Source organism: Salmo salar, chromosome 25 (genome assembly GCF_965601325.2).
Source record: "Salmo salar chromosome 25, fSalSal1, whole genome shotgun sequence".
Classification (NCBI taxonomy): domain Eukaryota; kingdom Metazoa; phylum Chordata; class Actinopteri; order Salmoniformes; family Salmonidae; genus Salmo; species Salmo salar.
Window position 1 is genome coordinate 54,917,501 of NC_138315.1, and position 25,505 is coordinate 54,943,005.

The 25,505-nt window shown below is 36.7% G+C and overlaps 1 protein-coding gene across 2 annotated transcripts in view; it reads right to left on the bottom strand.

Moving 5' to 3' along the window:
• Positions 1–1,175, bottom strand: part of LOC106591786 (speckle-type POZ protein-like A) — a 39,722-nt gene extending 38,547 nt beyond the window's left edge. For both annotated transcript variants that reach the window (XM_045707360.2, XM_045707361.2), the window contains exon 1: positions 914–1,175. The gene's annotated coding sequence lies outside the window, so the exon portion shown is untranslated. The remainder of the gene's footprint in view (positions 1–913) is intronic.
• Positions 1,176–25,505: the final 24,330 nt, after the last annotated feature.

The window sequence follows — 25,505 nt, forward strand, 5'->3', positions numbered from 1 at the left end:
GAATGTCAGTTGGTGAAATGTGAGAATTAGTTTGCTTTATAAGTGCCACATCTTTCAAACAAAACTAGCTAGTTAGCTAGTCATCTCCGAGTTAGTTAGTCGCGCATAGCTAGCCAGCTAAGGACCGGTCTCTTATCATTTCTGACATGTCAGCTAGCAATATAGCCGGCTAGTTTATCCTTTTGTTTTAGGACAAACGTATTTGCTGTCCGCCTACGGTTAATTTGACAATATGCAGCCAGAAGATGTCATCTTTATTTGGCCCAGAATCGGTGCTGAGGTTGTTTGTGTTGGCTAGCTAACGTTAGCTGTTTTGAAGCTAACGTTAAAAATCAGCAAGATTGAAAATAGCTAGCTAGACTGCCCTCTAAGTAGTTAGGACTAGCTAGCTTGCTAAATGTTTGGTAAACTGGCGAAACTGTATTATGACTATGTACTGTAGCATAGCGTCACGCTAGCTAACGTCTAAATAGTTGATTCCTCTGCGAGATAGCTATCAAAACTCCAACTAAATAACTGGTTGACTAACTTAACGTTAACAATAACATAGTGGCACAACTAATGGCTAGCTGGGAAGTATAGTTAGCTAGCGTTAGCGTACACTGTTATGCTTGACCAGGCCTGGCTAGCTAACAGTAGCTTATAAAATCACTGTTGCTAATCTAATTGGTCAATATCAAGCTTGGAAACAAAGGCGCTTCAGCATATTCTCCTTGAAAAACACTGGTGTTACCAACTACCATTGGTACACTAGTTACAGATGCTCAATTACAAACACAATGATTGGTAACTGAACTACAAGACTTGTTCGATAATGTTTTAGGGTTAGGGTCCAACGAAATGCTTATTCTAATGGAAAAAGGTTAGCTAGCTAGGGGGAAATGGAAAAAAATACAATGTTTTGACTACGAACCTTTCATTTCCATGCTTCCACTAAATGCAACGAATCGTATCTCAGCCATTCATTTCACCATCAGTTATTTTGCTAAACAATGTAAAACTGCGTTTGAAACATTCTAGATACGTAAGATGTATAGCTATATGTTTTTCAAAGTCTACCATGCTAGGCTAGTTGTAGCCTTGTGTGGTGGCGACAGATCAACTAGCTTCTCCCCTGCAGACAACGCGTGCGCGGTAGTAGTTGTAAATGGCAAACTTCCTGGTCTCATCAGCAGATGATTTCTGTGGTGTGTTTTATTTACCCTGCTCTGCTCTGCCGCTTTCACAACCACTGGGAACAACGGAAAAATACAAGGTCAAATCATGACGTCAGTGATGTTCAGGTCGGGAAGTTGGAGCTCTAGAAAGAGACCCGAGTTCCCGACATGGAAATCCGAGTTGGATGACCGACCGTTCAAATCGATTTTTTCCCCAGTCGGATGTCGCTTTTTTTCCGAGTTCCCTATTGTTTTGAACGCACTGAAGTCGGAGATTTCACAGTTCCCAGTTGTTTTGAACGCGGCATCACTCAGTGGAGGGAAAAGTACTCAATTGTAATTTTTTTATTTATTTAATTTCACCTTTATTTAACCAGGTAGGCTAGCTGAGAACAAGTTCTCATTTACAACTGCGACCTGGCCAAGATAAAGCAAAGCAGTGCGACAAAAAAAAACACAGAGTTACACATAAACAAACATACAGTCAATAATACAATTGAAAAGTATATATACAGTGTGTGCAAATGGAGTAAGGAGGTAAGACAATAAATAGGCCATAGTAGCGAAGTAATTACAATTTAGCAAATTAACACTGGAGTGATAGATGTGCAGATGATGATGTGCAAGTAGAAATACTGGTGTGCAAAAGAGCAAAAAAGTAAATAAAAACAATATGGGGATGAGGTAAGTAGTTGGATGGGCTATTTACAGATGGGCTGTGTACCTTGCAGCGATCGGTAAACTGCTCAGATAGCTGATGCTTAAAGTTAGTGAGGGAGATATAAGTCTCCAACTTCAGCGATTTTTGCAATTCGTTCCAGTCATTGGCAGTGTACTTCAGTAAAAGTAAAGATACTGTAATAGAACATGACTCAAGTAAAAGTGAAATTCACCAAATAAAATACTCCTTAAGTAAAAAAGTGTAAAATGATTTGGTTTTAAATGTACTTAAGTATCAAAAGAAAATGGAATTGCTAAAATATATTAAAAGTATAAATCATTTAAAATTCCTTATATTAAACCAGATGGCACAATTTTCTTGTTTTTATTTATTTACAGATAGCCAGGAGCATGTATGTCTTATTTTCTACGTGAGGTTTATTTGATCGAACATAAGTTTCGTAATGCTTAAGTTGTTACGAGTGTACTGATATAAGAAGGACATGTGACATCCTGGCAACTGAGAAAAAACACTTTATATTGGAATTGTCTGGAGATGGAATGAGGCTAGCAGAATAGCATCTCCATTGAATACAGGCGCTTGACGTCAACAAACCTCATTGAATATTCAAAAAGGATTACAATAATGAGATGTATCCACCAATCTAAAGAAAGGATAGGCAGGAGCTGGACTTCCATTGTTAGGGTGGAGAAATATGTATCCTGTCAGTATATCCATAATCTTTGAGAACTTAACAAAATGTGGAAAAAGTCAAGGGGTCTGAACACTTTCCGAATGCATTGTAAGAAAGATCAGGATTTTGTAATTTTTTTATATGTATTTAACCCCTTATTTTTTGCACTAAACCGTCTCCATATATACTTCCGTTCTGACATGTATGTGTTTGTGAGTCTTTCCACACAGGGGTCATATTAGTGTGAAGCCCGAAGTGTTTGGACGCTACAGACAGAAGTTGGCAGATCGGCTGAACCGAGACGCTTGTTGGGGTTGGAGAGCAAAACAGAGAACACCATGCACCTGTTCGTGAGAGTCTCATCTTTCCATAGAGGGTCATAATAGTTTAGAGGCCAAACTGTTTGGATGCTACAGACGATTTTGTGAGAAGACCGATTTTCGGGATGTCTCATGGTCTTCTATGATATAATGGCGGCCCGCAAACCAATGTTGAGGTGCATGCCGTCACCTATTGTGCTGGAGTGTGGTCATTCACGGTTTACATTTACATTTACATTTACATTTAAGTCATTTAGCAGACGCTCTTATCCAGAGCGACTTACAAATTGGTGCATTCACCTTATAATATCCAGTGGAACAACCACTTTACAATAGTGCATCTAAATCTTTTAAGGGGGGGTTAGAAGGATTACTTTATCCTATCCCAGGTATTCCTTAAAGAGGTGGGGTTTCAGGTGACTCCGGAAGGTGGTGATTGACTCCGCTGTCCTGGCGTCGTGAGGGAGCTTGTTTACAACATGTCTAAATCCTCCTACCTAACTCAGTACTTCTGAGAAAATAAAAAAGAGCCCTACTAACTTCTAATAGACCCTCCCCCAACCCCCAAATCCCTTCCAACCCCCGTCCAACCCCGTCCAACCTCAATGACCCTACACTTCAATCTTTCCCTCTCTTCAACATACTTACAACAATATAACAACACACGCTCCATCGTTTCATCGACCATACACTCCAGACACAAACCATTCACATGCTTGCCAACAACATGTAATGACGAGTTCAATGTCCTAAGTGCAATCTGTCCAAGTCCGTAATACCAACATGTTTTAAGCAGACCATCATAGTGCCACTAAGGTGACCTGCCTAAATGACTACCGACCCATATTTAAATTTCTTAACCCAATTTCTTCGGCCGCTATACCTATTTTGCCAATTGGACTTGGACCCCTCTGCTACTCGGAACCCTACTAATCCATCACGACTGGTCTATTGACGTCACCGCACGAGGAGGCTAAAACAGACTTTCCTCCGTCGAGACGTCCCTCTAAGGCCCTTCTGCTAGCTTGCTAGCCCCGGCCTGCTAGCTGTCTGAATCGCCGTGTGTCTCCAGCCAGCCCACCCACTCACTGGACCCCTACGCATGCCTCTCCCTAATATCAATATGCCTTGTCCATTACTGTCCTGGTTAGTGATTACTGTCTTATTTCACTGTAGAGCCTCTAGCCCTGCTCAATAAGCCTTAACCAACCATGTTGTTCAACCTCCTACATATGCGATGACATCACCTGGTTTAAACGTCTCTAGAGACTATCTCTCTCTCATCATTACTCAATGCCTAGGTTTACCTCCAATGTACTCACATCCTACCATACCTTTGTCTGTACACTATGCCTTGAATCTATGCTATCGTGCCCAGAAACCTGCTCCTTTTACTCTCTGTTCTGAACGCACCAAACGACCAGTCCTGATAGACTTTAGCTGTACCCTTACCCTACTCCTCCTCTGGTGATGTAGAGGTTAATCCAGGCCCTGCAGTGCCTAGCTCCACTCCTATTCCCCAGGCGCTCATTTGTTGACTTCTGTAACCGTAAAAGCCTTGGTTTCATGCATGTTAACATTAGAAGCCTCCTCCCTAAGTTTGTTTTATTCCCTGCTTTAGCACACTCTGCCAACCTGGATGTCCTGGCCATGTCTGAATCCTGGCTTAGGAAGACCACCAAAAACCCTGACATTTCCATCCCTAACTATAACATTTTCCAACAAGATAGAACTGCCAAAGGGGGCTGTGTTCCAATCTACTGCAGAGAGAGCCTGCAGAGTTCTGTCTTACTATCCAGGTCTGTACCCAAACAATTTCAGCTTCTACTTTTAAATATCCACCTTTTCAGAAACAAGTCTCTCACCGTTGCCGCTTGCTATAGACCACCCTCTGCCCCCAGCTGTGCTCTTGACACCATATGTGAATTGATTGCCCCCCATCCATCTTCAGAGCTCGTGCTGCTTGGTGACCTAACCTGGAACATGCTTAACACCCCCACCATCCTACAATCTAAGCTTGATGCCCTCAATCTCACACAAATTATCAATGAACCTACCAGGTACAACCCCAAATCCGTAAACACGGGCACCCTCATAAATATCATCCTAACCAACTTGCCCTCCAAATACACCTCTGCTGTTTTCAACCAAGATCTCAGCGATCACTGCCTCATTGCCTGCATCCGTAATGGGTCTGCGGTCAAATAACCACACCTCACTGTTAAACGCTCGTAATTAGCTCACCATCTTAAATAAGCATGCTCCATTCAAAAATTTTAGAACCAGGAATAGATATAGCCCTTGGTTCTCTCCATACCTGACTGCCCTTGACCAGCACAAAAACATCCTGTGGCGTTCTGCATTAGCATCGAATAGCCCCCGTGATATGCAACTTCTCAGGGAAGTTAGGAACAAATATACACATGCAGTTAGGAAAGCTAAGGCTAGCTGTAGCACAAACTGAAAAAAAAGTCTGGGACACTAAAGTCCATGGAGAATAAGAGCACCTCCTCCCAGCTGCCCACTGCACTGAGTCTTGGAAACACTGTCACCACCGACAAATCCATTATAATTGATAATTTCAATAATCATTTTTCTACGGCTGGCCATGCTTTCCACCTGGCTACCCCTACCCCGATCAACAGCCCTCCACCCCCCACAGAAACTCGCCCAAGCCTTCCCCATTTCTCCTTCTCCCAAATCCAGATAGCTGATGTTCAGAAAGAGCTGCAAAATCTGGACCCCCTATAAATCAGCTAGACAATCTGGACCCTCTCTTTCTAAAATGATCTGCCAAAATTGTTGCAACCGCTATTACTATCCTGTTCAACCTCTCTTTTGTATCGTCTGAGATTCCCATAGATTGGAAAGCTGCCGCGGTCAGAGGGAGACACTCTAGACCCAAACTGCTACAGACCTATATCTATCCTACCCTGCCTTTCTAAGGTCTTCGAAAGCCAAGTTAACAAACAGATTACCGACCATTTCGAATCCCACCGTACCTTCTCCGCTATGCTATGCTCCGGTTTCCGAGCTGGTCATGGTTGCACCTCAGCCACACTCAAGGTCCTACACGATATTGTCACGGGTGTCGTTGTGTATTGATGACCAAAACGCAGCAGGAATGTGGATGCTCATCTTTATATTTATTAAATAAAGAGAAAACGAAAAAACAACAAAACAAAGCACGGCAGACGACAGATTTACAGGCTATACGCAGCAGTGCAAAATACAACTACCCACAAAAACCCCAGGTGAAAACAAGCTCCTAATATATGACTCCCAATCAGGAACAACGACGTACAGCTGTTCCTGATCGGGAGCCACACAGACAACAAAGAAATAGACAAACCAGAAAACCATAGAAAACCAAAACCAGAACATACACTAAAACCCTGGAATACATAAACCAAACACCCCTTTAATACTACACACACAACCCGAACCATATGAAACAAATACCCTTCTGTCACGTCCTGACCAAACTACAATACAAATAGTCCCTCTACTGGTCAGGATGTGACAGTACCCCCCCCAAAAGGTGCAGACCCCGGATGCACCTCAAAAAAAAAAAAAAAACCCAGAACAAACATAATTCCCCTAAACTAAAGGGAGGGAAGGGAGGGTGGCAGCCGTGCAACACCCCCCCCCCTCCCCAACCCACCAATACTGGAGGTGGCTCAGGTTCTGGTCTACTGCCCTCCAGACTGTAGGCAGACTCACTCGGTTCCGGACCGCAGGCAGACTCACTCGGTTCCGGACCGCAGGCAGACTCACTCGGTTCCGGACCGCAGGCAGACTCACTCGGTTCCGGGCCGCAGGCAGACTCACTCGGTTCCGGAGCGCAGGCAAACACACTCGGTTCCGGACTGCAGGCAGACTCACTCGGTTCTGCACAGTGGGCCGTCTCACTCGGTTCCGGGCTTAACACGTGGGACTGGTAGTGGAGGTACCAGCCTGGGGACACGCACCTCAGGGCTAGTGCGGGAAGCAGGAACCGGCCGAGTGGAACTGGTATTACGCACTGGAAGCCTGATGCGTGGTGCTGGTACTGGAAGTGCCAGTTTGGGAACACGCACCTCATGGCTAGTGCGAGGAGCGGGAACAGGCTGAGTAGGACTAGGCTGACTCTCTGGAAGCTTGATGCGTGGTGCTGGTACTGGACATGCCAGACTAGGGGTTCGCACTTCCGGGTCAGCACGAGAGGCAGGAACTGGAAATACTGGGCCATGGAGGCACACAGGCAGTCTTGATCGCACCTCCTGCACAACCCGTCCTGGCTGGATGGAACTAGTAGCCCTGTACGTGCAGAGTGCTGGTACAGGGTGAACTGGGCTGTGCAGGGGCCTGATGGTTGCCGTGCGTAGAGCGGGCGTAGGGTAACCTGGGCCTAGGAGGCGCACCGGTGACCAGACGTGCTGCGCAGGCATCCTCCTACCAGGCTGGATGCCCACTCTAGCACGGCATCTGCGAGGGGCTGGAATAACTCGCACTGGACTGTGCGTGCGTATGGGCGAGATCGTGCACACTTCTCTTCTGTTTAGTCACCAGAGCCCCATATACTACCCACCACTGCGATCTGTATGCTCTCGTTGGCTGGTCCTCGCTACATATTCGTCACCAAACCCACTGGCTCCAGGTCATCTATAATCCCTTGCTAAGTAAAGCTCCGCCTTAACTCAGTTCACTGGTCACCATAGCAACACCATAGCACACGCTCCAGCAGGTATATTTCACTGGTCATCCCCAAAGCCAGCACCTCATTTGGCCGCCTAACCTTCCAGTTCTCTGCTGCCAACGACTGGAACGAATTGCAAAAATCTCTGAAGTTGGAGACTTAAAACTCCCTCACTAAGCGTCAGCTGTCAGAGCAGCTTACCGATCGCTGCAGCTGTACACAGCCCATCTGTAAATAGCCCATCCAACCAACTACCTACCTCATCCAATATTTGTTTTTGTTTTTCTGCTCTGTTGCACACCAGTATTTCTACTTGCACATCCTCATCTGCACATACAGTTGAAGTCGGAAGTTTACATACACCTTAGCCAAATACATTTAAACTCAGTTTTTCACAATTCCTGACATTAAATCCAAGTAAAAATTCCCTGTCTTAAGTCAGTTAGGATCACCACTTTATTTTAGGAATGTGAAATGTCAGAATAATAGTAGAGAGAATTATTTATTTCAGCTTTTATTTCTTTCATCACATTCCCAGTGGGTCAGAAGTTTACATACACTCAATTAGTATTTGGTAGCATTGCCTTTAAATTGTTTAACCTGGGTCAAACGTGTCAAGTAGCCTTCCACAAGCTTCCCACAATAAGTTGGGTGAATTTTGGCCCATTCCTCCTGACAGAGCTGGTGTAACTGAGTCAGGTTTGTAGGTCTCCTTGCTCGCACATCCTTTTTCAGTTCTGCCCACAAATTTTCAATAGGATTGAAGTCGGGGCTTTGTGATGCCGACTCCAATACCTTGACCTTGTTGTCCTTAAGCCATTTTGCCACAACTTTGGAAGTATGCTTTGTGTCATTGTCCATTTGGAAGAGACCCATTTGTGACCAAGCTTTAACTTCCTGACTGATGTCTTGAGATGTTGCTTCAATATATCCACATCATTTTCCTACCTCATGATGTCATCTATTTTGTGAAGTGCACCAGTCCCTCCTGCAGCAAAGCACCCCCACAACATGATGCTGCCACCCCCGTGCTTCACGGTTGGGATGGTGTTCTTCGGCTTGCAAGCCTCCCCCTTTTTCCTCCAAACATAACAATGGTCATTATGGCCAAACTGTTATATTTTTGTTTCATCAGACTAGAGGACATTTCTCCAAAAAGTACGATCTTTGTTCCCATGTGCAGTTGCAAACCGTAGTCTGGCTTTTTTTATGGCGGTTTTGGTACAGTGGCTTCTTCCTTGCTGAGCGGCTTTTCAGGTTATGTTGATATAGGACTCGTTTTACTGTGGATATAGATACGTTTGTACCTGTTTCCTCCAGCATCTTCACAAGGTCCTTTGCTGTTGTTATTTGATTGATTTGCACTTTTTGCACCAAAGTACGTTCATCTCTAGGAGACAGAACGCGTCTCCTTCCTGAGCGGTATGACGGCTGCGTGGTCCCATGGTGTTTATACTTGTGTACTATTGTTTGTACAGATGAACGTGGTACCTTCAGGCGTTTGGAAATTGCTCCCAAGGATGAACCAGACTTGTGGATGTCTACAATTGTTTTTCTGAGGTCTTGGCTGATTTCTTTTGATTTTCCCATGATGTCAAGCAAAGAGGCACCGAGTTTGAAGGTAGGCCTTGAAATACATCCACAGGTACACCTCCAATTGACTCATATGATGTCAATTAGCCTGTCAGAAGCTTCTAATGCCATGACATCATTTTCTGGAATTTTCCAAGCTGGTTAAAGGCAGTCAACTTAGTGTATGTAAACTTCTGACCCACTGGAATTTTGATACAGTGAATTATAAGTGAAATAATCTGTCTGTAAACAATTGTTGGAAAAATTACTTGTGTCATGCACAAAGTAGATGTCCTAACCGACTTGCCAAAACTATAGTTTGTTAAGAAGATATTTGTGGAGTGGTTGAAAAACGGGTTTTAATGACTCCAACCTAAGTGTATGTAAACTTCCGACTTCAACTGTATATCACTCTAGTGTAAATTGCTAAGTTGTTATTACTTCGACACTATGGACTATTTATTGCTTTACCTTCTTACTTCATTTGCACACACTGTATACAGATATTTCTCTTGTGTTATTGACTGTACTTTTGTTTATTCCATGTGTAACTCTGTGTTGTTGTTTTTGTCGCACTACTTTGCTTTATCTTGGCCAGGTCGCAGTTGTAAATGAGAACATGTTCTCAACTAGCCTACCTGGTTAAATAAAGTGTGTCTAGGAATGTGATGAGAAGAGCGGTGTTGTAGGGACCAAGTTTGGCATGGTGATGGAGGACGCCTTGCTGGCTAACTGCTGCACACATGGTGATATTCCCTCCACGTTGTCCAGGGACATTCCGTCCCAGTCCTCTTCTTTTCACTAGGTTGAAGCCAGCCTCAATGTAAATATAAATGTGTTGAATTGCAGCGGCATCCAGCTCCAAGACTCTCTGACACAGACAACATGTGGCATAGACCTAGAGCAGTCAATATGGTGAGACACAATACACTGGATTACAGGACTGTAATGTGTCTAGACAGTGCTGATATGATAGTAAATTCACAGTATAGTACTTACTCTCACATATTCATTGCGCTGTTCTTTAACCCTCTGAGTTCCGCTCAAATGGCGCCCTGTTTCATCCGGAATCGGTTGCGCTGTAACACACTGTCCAATGAAGACAAGCACACCTGGTGAATGTTATTGAATATTGGTGTTGTCTGCAGTTATGTGGTTCTGTATTTCTCGTAGTCTAATGGTATTGTATGCCACCACCATATTTACAATAGCGGTCTCCTGTTCTGGTGTGAATAGCCGGTGTCTTCCACCACGGCCTGGCCTCAGTTCTGCAGAAGATCCACAAATATGATTGGTTACAGTAAACTAAAATAATCTATTTTAAAAAGGCAGGAATAAATGACGTTACTGTAACATTGGCCAACGATCACTGAGTACCATAGGCCTACTGATATGTCGGACTGCAGTATACATACATAAAGAGTATAGTGTAGATGGTAGGTAACTTACCGGTTCTCATTTCTGAATGTTCGGATGATAGATGAAACCGTGTAGCAGCTCAGGTTGGGCTGGACTCTCTCCCCAGCCTCCCTCATACTCAATCCATGGTTGAGCACGTGGTCAACCAATGTGGCCCTGATCTCATCTGAGACAACTGTCCTTCCTCTTCCTCCTCTTCCTCTCACTCCTTCACCTCTAGCTCTTGCTTCACCATTGACTTCCATTTTCCTCCAAAACAGGAGAGCTCATCTGTGTCCTTTTATCGTGCTTAAAGCTCTGATTTCTAAGTGAACAATTCAGCAACTGGTGTTTACACCTGTGAGGAGTGGGTGTTGCCAGTTGGTGTATAGAGCTTGGCATTGTGATTGGTGTTGCTTTCCAAAGGGACTAAAGAGATTTTAATTGTGAATGTTGTGCCTAATGTAGAGAACTGTGTGTAGTGTTTTGCTAAAAGTGTGATATAGAATTGAAAACTGAGTGTAAAGCAGGAATTGTGCTTGCAATTTTGCAGACTTTAGGGTTTATGGATTTGGTACATGAATTTCAGGTTTTGGGGATTGTGTTTCAAGTTCCAATTTTAGTGTGTAAACAATTGGGAAAAACTGCAACAGTTTTGGAAACTGTGTGTTAGCATTTGAAAACATGTGCTGCAAATATATAGTTTTGCAGGTGGTGGAGAATGAATGAGAAAAGAGTTCATGGATTTCGGAGAATGTGGTCATTGAATGCATTTTGTGTGAAAGCCATGAAAAATGATTCACAGTTTGGTCCACATACACTTCTGTTTTGCTGAATGTGTGAAGAGTTTTCATAATGTGACTTCAGTTTTTGACCAATGCATGTTACCAATTTTAAAAAATTGTATATAAAAAAAAATGTAGTAAATTGACCGAGCGGCACAGATTACTGTTCCATTTGAGAAGGGCGCAGCTACTCCTCCCTCCCCCTTTTGCCCGATGATGTAACGGCTCAGTATCATCGAATTGGCCCGTTCACTTCTTACTGGATGGATACTCCTCAGAATTAGCTAGAATGGCAAATATGCCCCAATCGGCTGGCATTCATGGTAGAGGTCTTCAAGGATTCACCTGTACCCGAGACCAGATCCGGGACCTGAGTGGGTCCGGATTCAGAATTGTAAATAATGTCATGTGCCTGGATCGGATCTGAATGTCACGGGTCTTGGTATGTGTAATATTAAATGTCTTGTCCGGATGAGCCCGGACAGATCTGAACGAGATTGCAGCACTAAAGGGAGAGAGAAATGATGATGCTGCTCTTGCTTTTCATGAGAGCGGAGCAATGCGCTTGTAGCTTGTTGTTGTTAGCCAATCAGAAGTCAACAAAGCGGCAATAGGCTACAATCATAGAGCCTTCGTGGGTCAGTCAAAAGTTAGGAGATATCTAATCAATGGAAGATGGAATTAAAATGACAGAATTAACATTTAAAGGACAAGGAAAGACTACAACGACCAAGAGCCAACAGGGCTGCTACTTGAAAATTCTGAATGGACTTGTTGTTTGTAACTGTCGGATGAGAAAGCTGTCACGTCCTGGCCAGTATAAGGGTTAATTGTTATTGTAGTTTGGTCAGGACGTGGCAGAGGGTATTTGTTTTGTGGTTCAGGGTGGTGTTTTTGTAGTAAGGGCATTTGATTTAGTATTCCGGGGGTTTTTGGGCACTGTTTTGAGATTCATGTATTCTATGTTTAGTCTAGGTAGTCTGTTTCTATGTAGGGTTAATTGGGGTGGACTTCCAATTGAAGGCAGCTGTGTGGTGTTGCCTTTATTGGAAGTCCTATATTAGTTGGGTGTGTTTGTCTGTGTGTTTGTGGGAGATTGTTCTGTGTTTAGCCTTGTGCCTTGCCAGACTGTTTGTTGATCGGTCGTTCTCTTTATTTGTTATTTTGGTGTTCATTTTGGAATTTATTAAAAGTCAAGATGAGCTTACACATACCTGCGGCATTTTGGTCCTCCTTAACCAACGACAACCGTGACAAAAGCGAATGCACTGCAGCTTCAATTAGCCTAGCTAGCTAATGTTAGCGTCTCCCAGTTTGACGCAGTCAAGACAGGTACTACATAATCATATTTGACGATAAAAAAAACCTAAGTATGGAAGTTATTAGTGCATTATAGTGTGAGTTGGCTTAGATGGTTGCTCCCAGTGTCACTCACTCACAGTATAGCCCCTCTCCCGCCTGCTAGAGTGGCACCTCTCTCCCTCCTCTCGTGTTTATCAGCTCCGTTTAATAAACTAGCTAAATAAAGAACCTTTCTGCTGCTTCCCCCACTCAGATCGGACTGGGTCTGGATCTGACTGGGTCTATACGGAACTGGTCTAGCTGTCCTCGCGTTCGGAAAGGGTCTTTAACTATATACAGTTAATACCATACTATATACAGTTAATACCATACTATATACAGTTAATACCATACTATATACAGTTAATACCATACTATATACAGTTAATACCATACTATATACAGGGTCAGTTAATACCATACTATATACAGGATCAGTTAATACCATACTATATACAGGATCAGTTAATACTATACTATATACAGGGTCAGTTAATACCATACTATATACAGAGTCAGTTAATACCATACTATATACAGTTAATACCATACTATATACAGGGTCAGTTAATACCATATTATATACAGGGTCAGTTAATACCATACTATATACAGGGTCAGTTAATACCATACTATATACAGGGTCAGTTAATACCATACTATATACAGGGTCAGTTAATACCATACTATATACAGGATCAGTTAATACCATACTATATACAGGGTCAGTTAATACCATACTATATACAGTTAATACCATACTATATACAGGGTCAGTTAATACCATATTATATACAGGGTCAGTTAATACCATACTATATACAGGGTCAGTTAATACCATACTATATACAGGGTCAGTTAATACCATACTATATACAGGATCAGTTAATACCATACTATATACAGGGTCAGTTAATACCATACTATATACAGGGTCAGTTAATACCATACTATATACAGGATCAGTTAATACCATACTATATACAGGTTAATACCATACTATATACAGGGTCAGTTAATACCATACTATATACAGTTAATACCATACTATATACAGGGTCAGTTAATACCATACTATATACAGTTAATACCATACTATATACAGGGTCAGTTAATACCATACTATATACAGGGTCAGTTAATACCATACTATATACAGGATCAGTTAATACCATACTATATACAGGTTAATACCATACTATATACAGGGTCAGTTAATACCATACTATATACAGGATCAGTTAATACCATACTATATACAGGATCAGTTAATACTATACTATATACAGGGTCAGTTAATACCATACTATATACAGGGTCAGTTAATACCATACTATATACAGTTAATACCATACTATATACAGGGTCAGTTAATACCATATTATATACAGGGTCAGTTAATACCATACTATATACAGGGTCAGTTAATACCATACTATATACAGGGTCAGTTAATACCATACTATATACAGGGTCAGTTAATACCATACTATATACAGGATCAGTTAATACCATACTATATACAGGGTCAGTTAATACCATACTATATACAGTTAATACCATACTATATACAGCGTTAGTTAATACCATATTATATACAGGGTCAGTTTATACCATACTATATACAGGGTCAGTTAATACCATACTATATACAGGGTCAGTTAATACCATACTATATACAGGGTCAGTTAATACCATACTATATACAGGGTCAGTTAATACCATACTATATACAGGGTCAGTTAATACCATACTATATACAGGGTCAGTTAATACCATACTATATACAGGATCGGTTAATACCATACTATATACAGTTAATACCATACTATATACAGGGTCAGTTAATACCATACTATATACAGTTAATACCATACTATATACAGGGTCAGTTAATACCATACTATATACAGGGTCAGTTAATACCATACTACATACAGGATCAGTTAATACCATACTATATACAGGTTAATACCATACTATATACAGGGTAAGTTAATACCATACTATATACAGGGTCAGTTAATACCATACTATATACAGTTAATACCATACTATATACAGGACCAGTTAATACCATACTATATACAGGGTCAGTTAATACCATACGATATACAGGATCAGTTAATACCATACTATATACAGGTTAATACCATACTATATACAGGGTCAGTTAATACCATACTATATACAGGGTCAGTTAATACCATACTATATACAGGATCAGTTAATACCATACTATATACAGGGTCAGTTAATACCATACTATATACAGGGTCAGTTAATACCATACTATATACAGTTAATACCATACTATATACAGGGTCAGTTAATACCATACTATATACAGGATCAGTTAATACCATACTATATACAGGTTAATACCATACTATATAAAGGGTCAGTTAATACCATACTATATACAGGGTCAGTTAATACCATACTATATACAGTTAATACCATACTATATACAGGACCAGTTAATACCATACTATATACAGGGTCAGTTAATACCATACTATATACAGGGTCAGTTAATACCATACTATATACAGGGTCAGTTAATACCATACTATATACAGGATCAGTTAATACCATACTATATACAGGGTCAGTTAATACCATACTATATACAGGATCAGTTAATACCATACTATATACAGTTAATACCATACTATATAGAGGGTCAGTTAATACCATACTATATACAGGATCAGTTAATACCATACTATATACAGGATCAGTTAATACTATATTATATACAGGATCAGTTAATACCATACTATATACAGTTAATACCATACTATATACAGGGTCAGTTAATACCATACTATATACAGGATAAGTTAATACCATACTATATACAGGGTCAGTTAATACAATACTATATAAAGGATCAGTTAATACCATACTATATACAGTTAATACCATACTATATACAGGATCAGTTAATACCATACTATATACAGGATCAGTTAATACTATACTATATACAGGATCAGTTAATACTATACTATATACAGGGTCAGTTAATACCATACTATATACAGGGTCAGTTAATACCATACTATATACAGGATCAGTTAATACTATACAATATACAGGGTCAGTTAATACCATACTATATAAAGGATCAGGTAATTCCATACAATATACAGGATCAGTTAATACCATACTATATACAGTTAATACCATACTATATAGAGGGTCAGTTAATACCATACTATATACAGGAGCAGTTAATGCCATACTATATACAGGATCAGTTAATACTATACTATATACAGGATCAGTTAATACTATACTATATACAGGGTCAGTTAATACCATACTATATACAGGATCATTTAATACCATACTATATACAGGATCAGTTAATACCATACTATATACAGTTAATACCAAACTATTTACAGGATCAGTTAATACCATACTATATACAGGATCAGTTAATACTATACTATATACAGGATCAGTTAATACTATACTATATACAGGATCAGTTAATACTATACTATATACAGGGTCAGTTAATACCATACTATATACAGGGTCAGTTAATACCATACTATATACAGGGTCAGTTAATACCATACTATATACAGGGTCAGTTAATACCATACTATATACAGGGTCAGTTAATACTATACTATATACAGGATCAGTTAATACCATACTATATACAGGGTCAGTTAATACCATACTATATACAGGGTCAGTTAATACAATACTATATACAGTTAATACCATACTATATAGAGGGTCAGTTAATACCATACTCTATAAAGGATCAGGTAATTCCATACTATATACAGGATCAGTTAATACCATACTATATACAGTTAATACCATACTATATAGAGGGTCAGTTAATACCATACTCTATACAGGATCAGTTAATACCATACTATATACAGGGTCAGTTAATACCATACTATATACAGGATCAGTTAATACTATACTATATACAGGATCAGTTAATACCATACTATATACAGGATCAGTTAATACCGTAATATATACAGGGTCAGTTAAAATACCATACTATATACAGGGCAGTTAATACCATACTATATACAGGGTCAGTTAATACCATACTATATACAGGGTCAGTTAATACCATACTATATACAGTTAATACCATACTATATACAGGGTCAGTTAATACCATACTATATACAGGGTCAGTTAATACCAAACTATATACAGGATCAGTTAATACCATACTATATACAAGGTCTGTTAATACTGTACTATATACAGGATTAATTAATACTATACTATATACAGGATCAGTTAATACCATACTATATACAGGATCAGTTAATACTATACTATATACAGGATCAGTTAATACGATACTATATACAGGATCAGTTAATACTATATTATATACAGGATCAGTTAATACTATACTATATACAAGATCAGTTAATACCATACTATATACAGGGTCAGTTAATGCTATACTATATACAGGGTCAGTTAATACCATACTATATACAGGATCAGTTAATACCATACTATATACAGGATCAGTTAATACTATATTATATACAGGATCAGTTAATACTATACTATATACAGGATCAGTTAATACTATATTATATACAGGATCAGTTAATACCATACTATTTACAGGATCAGTTAATACCATACTATATACAGGATCAGTTAATACTATATTATATACAGGATCAGTTAATACCATACTATATACAGTTAATACCATACTATATACAGGGTCAGTTAATACCATACTATATACAGCATAAGTTAATACCATACTATATACAGGGTCAGTTAATACAATACTATATACAGGATCAGTTAATACCATACTATATACAGGATCAGTTAATACTATGCTATATACAGGATCAGTTAATACTATACTATATACAGGGTCAGTTAATACCATACTATATACAGGGTCAGTTAATACCATATTATATACAGGATCAGTTAATACTATACTATATACAGGGTCAGTTAATACCATACTATATAAAGGATCAGGTAATTCCATACTATACACAGGATCAGTTAATACCATACTATATACAGTTAATACCATACTATATAGAGGGTCAGTTAATACCATACTATATACAGGAGCAGTTAATACCATACTATATACAGGGTCAGTTAATACCATACTATATACAGGATCAGTTAATAATATACTATATACAGGATCAGTTAATACTATACTATATACAGGATCAGTTAATACTATACTATATACAGGATCAGTTAATACTATACTATATACATGGTCAGTTAATACCATACTATATACAGGATCAGTTAATACCATACTATATACAGGATCAGTTAATACCATACCATATACAGTTAATACCAAACTATTTACAGGATCAGTTAATACCATACTATATACAGGATCAGTTAATACTATACTATATACAGGATCAGTTAATACTATACTATATACAGGATCAGTTAATACTATACTATATACAGGGTCAGTTAATACCATACTATATACAGGGTCAGTTAATACCATACTATATACAGGGTCAGTTAATACCATACTATATACAGGGTCAGTTAATACCATACTATATACAGGGTCAGTTAATACTATACTATATACAGGATCAGTTAATACCATACTATATACAGGGTCAGTTAATACCATACTATATACAGGGTCAGTTAATACTATAGTATATACAGGCTAATACCATAATATATACAGGATCAGTTAATACCATACTATATACAGGATCAGTTAATACCGTAATATATACAGGATCAGTTAATACCATACTATATACAGATAATACCATACTATATACAGGGTCAGTTAATACCATACTATATACAGGGTCAGTTAATACCATAATATATACAGTTAATACCATGCTATATACAGGGTCAGTTAATACCATACTATATACAGGATCAGTTAACACCATACTATATACAGGATCAGTTAATACCATACTATATACAAGGTCAGTTAATACTGTACTATATACAGGATCAATTAATACTATACTATATACAGGATCAGTTAATACCACACTATATACAGGATCAGTTAATACTATACTATATACAGGATCAGTTAATACGATACTATATACAGGATCAGTTAATACTATATTATATACAGGTTCAGTTAATACTATACTATATACAGGATCAGTTAATACTATATTATATACAGGATCAGTTAATACCATACTATTTACAGGATCAGTTAATACCATACTATATACAGGATCAGTTAATACTATATTATATACAGGATCAGTTAATACCATACTATATACAGTTAATACCATACTATATACAGGGTCAGTTAATACCATACTATATACAGCATAAGTTAATAACATACTATATACAGGGTCAGTTAATACTATATTATATACAGGATCATTTAATACCATACTATATACAGTTAATACCATACTATATACAGGGTCAGTTAATACCATACTATATACAGCATAAGTTAATACCATACTATATACAGGGTCAGTTAATACAATACTATATAAAGGATCAGTTAATACCATACAATATACAGTTAATACCATACTATATACAGGATCAGTTAATACCATACTATATACAGGATCAGTTAATACTATGCTATATACAGGATCAGTTAATACTATACTATATACAGGGTCAGTTAATACCATACTATATACAGGGTCAGTTAATACCATATTATATACAGGATCAGTTAATACTATACTATATACAGGGTCAGTTAATACCATACTATATAAAGGATCAGGTAATTCCATACTATACACAGGATCAGTTAATACCATACTATATACAGTTAATACCATACTATATAGAGGGTCAGTTAATACCATACTATATACAGGAGCAGTTAATACCATACTATATACAGGGTCAGTTAATACCATACTATATACAGGATCAGTTAATAATATACTATATACACGATCAGTTAATACTATACTATATACAGGATCAGTTAATACTATACTATATACAGGATCAGTTAATACTATACTATATACAGGGTCAGTTAATACCATACTATATACAGGATCAGTTAATACCATACTATATACAGGATCAGTTAATACCATACCATATACAGTTAATACCAAACTATTTACAGGATCAGTAAATACCATACTATATACAGGATCAGTTAATACTATACTATATACAGGATCAGTTAATACTATACTATATACAGGATCAGTTAATACTATACTATATACAGGGTCAGTTAATACCATACTATATACAGGGTCAGTTAATACCATACTATATACAGGGTCAGTTAATACCATACTATATACAGGGTCAGTTAATACCATACTATATACAGGGTCAGTTAATACCATACTATATACAGGGTCAGTTAATACTATACTATATACAGGATCAGTTAATACCATACTATATACAGGGTCAGTTAATACCATACTATATACAGGGTCAGTTAATACCATACTATATACAGGGTCAGTTAATACCATACTATATACAGGGTCAGTTAATACTATACTATATACAGGATCAGTTAATACCATACTATACACAGGGTCAGTTAATACCATACTATATACAGGGTCAGTTAATACAATACTATATACAGTTAATACCATACTATATAGAGGGTCAGTTAATACCATACTCTATAAAGGATCAGGTAATTCCATACTATATACAGGATCAGTTAATACCATACTATATACAGTTAATACCATACTATATAGAGGGTCAGTTAATACCATACTCTATACAGGATCAGTTAATACCATACTATATACAGGGTCAGTTAATACCATACTATATACAGGATCAGTTAATACTATACTATATACAGGATCAGTTAATACCATACTATATACAGGATCAGTTAATACCGTAATATATACAGGATCAGTTAAAATACCATACTATATACAGATAATACCATACTATATACAGGGTCAGTTAATACCATACTATATACAGGGTCAGTTAATACCATAATATATACAGTTAATACCATACTATATACAGGGTCAGTTAATACCATACTATATACAGGATCAGTTAATACCAAACTATATACAGGATCAGTTAATACCATACTATATACAAGGTCTGTTAATACTGTACTATATACAGGATCAATTAATACTATACTATATACAGGATCAGTTAATACCATACTATATACAGGATCAGTTAATACTATACTATATACAGGATCAGTTAATACGATACTATATACAGGATCAGTTAATACTATATTATATACAGGATCAGTTAATACTATACTATATACAAGATCAGTTAATACCATACTATATACAGGGTCAGTTAATGCTATACTATATACAGGGTCAGTTAATACCATACTATATACAGGATCAGTTAATACCATACTATATACAGGATCAGTTAATACTATATTATATACAGGATCAGTTAATACTATACTATATACAGGATCAGTTAATACTATATCATATACAGGATCAGTTAATACCATACTATTTACAGGATCAGTTAATACCATACTATATACAGGATCAGTTAATACTATATTATATACAGGATCAGTTAATACCATACTATATACAGTTAATACCATACTATATACAGGGTCAGTTAATACCATACTATATACAGCATAAGTTAATACCATACTATATACAGGGTCAGTTAATACAATACTATATACAGGATCAGTTAATACCATACTATATACAGGATCAGTTAATACTATGCTATATACAGGATCAGTTAATACTATACTATATACAGGGTCAGTTAATACCATACTATATACAGGGTCAGTTAATACCATATTATATACGGGATCAGTTAATACTATACTATATACAGGGTCAGTTAATACCATACTATATAAAGGATCAGGTAATTCCATACTATACACAGGATCAGTTAATACCATACTATATACAGTTAATACCATACTATATAGAGGGTCAGTTAATACCATACTATATACAGGAGCAGTTAATACCATACTATATACAGGGTCAGTTAATACCATACTATATACAGGATCAGTTAATAATATACTATATACAGGATCAGTTAATACTATACTATATACAGGATCAGTTAATACTATACTATATACAGGATCAGTTAATACTATACTATATACATGGTCAGTTAATACCATACTATATACAGGATCAGTTAATACCATACTATATACAGGATCAGTTAATACCATACCATATACAGTTAATACCAAACTATTTACAGGATCAGTTAATACCATACTATATACAGGATCAGTTAATACTATACTATATACAGGATCAGTTAATACTATACTATATACAGGATCAGTTAATACCATACTATATACAGGGTCAGTTAATACCATACTATATACAGGATCAGTTAATAATATACTATATACAGGATCAGTTAATACTATACTATATACAGGATCAGTTAATACTATACTATATACAGGATCAGTTAATACTATACTATATACATGGTCAGTTAATACCATACTATATACAGGATCAGTTAATACCATACTATATACAGGATCAGTTAATACCATACCATATACAGTTAATACCAAACTATTTACAGGATCAGTTAATACCATACTATATACAGGATCAGTTAATACTATACTATATACAGGATCAGTTAATACTATACTATATACAGGATCAGTTAATACTATACTATATACAGGGTCAGTTAATACCATACTATATACAGGGTCAGTTAATACCATACTATATACAGGGTCAGTTAATACCATACTATATACAGGGTCAGTTAATACCATACTATATACAGGGTCAGTTAATACTATACTATATACAGGATCAGTTAATACCATACTATATACAGGGTCAGTTAATACCATACTATATACAGGGTCAGTTAATACTATAGTATATACAGGCTAATACCATAATATATACAGGATCAGTTAATACCATACTATATACAGGATCAGTTAATACCGTAATATATACAGGATCAGTTAATACCATACTATATACAGATAATACCATACTATATACAGGGTCAGTTAATACCATACTATATACAGGGTCAGTTAATACCATAATATATACAGTTAATACCATGCTATATACAGGGTCAGTTAATACCATACTATATACAGGATCAGTTAACACCATACTATATACAGGATCAGTTAATACCATACTATATACAAGGTCAGTTAATACTGTACTATATACAGGATCAATTAATACTATACTATATACAGGATCAGTTAATACCACACTATATACAGGATCAGTTAATACTATACTATATACAGGATCAGTTAATACGATACTATATACAGGATCAGTTAATACTATATTATATACAGGTTCAGTTAATACTATACTATATACAGGATCAGTTAATACTATATTATATACAGGATCAGTTAATACCATACTATTTACAGGATCAGTTAATACCATACTATATACAGGATCAGTTAATACTATATTATATACAGGATCAGTTAATACCATACTATATACAGTTAATACCATACTATATACAGGGTCAGTTAATACCATACTATATACAGCATAAGTTAATAACATACTATATACAGGGTCAGTTAATACTATATTATATACAGGATCATTTAATACCATACTATATACAGTTAATACCATACTATATACAGGGTCAGTTAATACCATACTATATACAGCATAAGTTAATACCATACTATATACAGGGTCAGTTAATACAATACTATATAAAGGATCAGTTAATACCATACAATATACAGTTAATACCATACTATATACAGGATCAGTTAATACCATACTATATACAGGATCAGTTAATACTATGCTATATACAGGATCAGTTAATACTATACTATATACAGGGTCAGTTAATACCATACTATATACAGGGTCAGTTAATACCATATTATATACAGGATCAGTTAATACTATACTATATACAGGGTCAGTTAATACCATACTATATAAAGGATCAGGTAATTCCATACTATACACAGGATCAGTTAATACCATACTATATACAGTTAATACCATACTATATAGAGGGTCAGTTAATACCATACTATATACAGGAGCAGTTAATACCATACTATATACAGGGTCAGTTAATACCATACTATATACAGGATCAGTTAATAATATACTATATACACGATCAGTTAATACTATACTATATACAGGATCAGTTAATACTATACTATATACAGGATCAGTTAATACTATACTATATACAGGGTCAGTTAATACCATACTATATACAGGATCAGTTAATACCATACTATATACAGGATCAGTTAATACCATACCATATACAGTTAATACCAAACTATTTACAGGATCAGTAAATACCATACTATATACAGGATCAGTTAATACTATACTATATACAGGATCAGTTAATACTATACTATATACAGGATCAGTTAATACTATACTATATACAGGGTCAGTTAATACCATACTATATACAGGGTCAGTTAATACCATACTATATACAGGGTCAGTTAATACCATACTATATACAGGGTCAGTTAATACCATACTATATACAGGGTCAGTTAATACCATACTATATACAGGGTCAGTTAATACTATACTATATACAGGATCAGTTAATACCATACTATATACAGGGTCAGTTAATACCATACTATATACAGGGTCAGTTAATACCATACTATATACAGGGTCAGTTAATACCATACTATATACAGGGTCAGTTAATACTATACTATATACAGGATCAGTTAATACCATACTATACACAGGGTCAGTTAATACCATACTATATACAGGGTCAGTTAATACAATACTATATACAGTTAATACCATACTATATAGAGGGTCAGTTAATACCATACTCTATAAAGGATCAGGTAATTCCATACTATATACAGGATCAGTTAATACCATACTATATACAGTTAATACCATACTATATAGAGGGTCAGTTAATACCATACTCTATACAGGATCAGTTAATACCATACTATATACAGGGTCAGTTAATACCATACTATATACAGGATCAGTTAATACTATACTATATACAGGATCAGTTAATACCATACTATATACAGGATCAGTTAATACCGTAATATATACAGGATCAGTTAAAATACCATACTATATACAGATAATACCATACTATATACAGGGTCAGTTAATACCATACTATATACAGGGTCAGTTAATACCATAATATATACAGTTAATACCATACTATATACAGGGTCAGTTAATACCATACTATATACAGGATCAGTTAATACCAAACTATATACAGGATCAGTTAATACCATACTATATACAAGGTCTGTTAATACTGTACTATATACAGGATCAATTAATACTATACTATATACAGGATCAGTTAATACCATACTATATACAGGATCAGTTAATACTATACTATATACAGGATCAGTTAATACGATACTATATACAGGATCAGTTAATACTATATTATATACAGGATCAGTTAATACTATACTATATACAAGATCAGTTAATACCATACTATATACAGGGTCAGTTAATGCTATACTATATACAGGGTCAGTTAATACCATACTATATACAGGATCAGTTAATACCATACTATATACAGGATCAGTTAATACTATATTATATACAGGATCAGTTAATACTATACTATATACAGGATCAGTTAATACTATATTATATACAGGATCAGTTAATACCATACTATTTACAGGATCAGTTAATACCATACTATATACAGGATCAGTTAATACTATATTATATACAGGATCAGTTAATACCATACTATATACAGTTAATACCATACTATATACAGGGTCAGTTAATACCATACTATATACAGCATAAGTTAATACCATACTA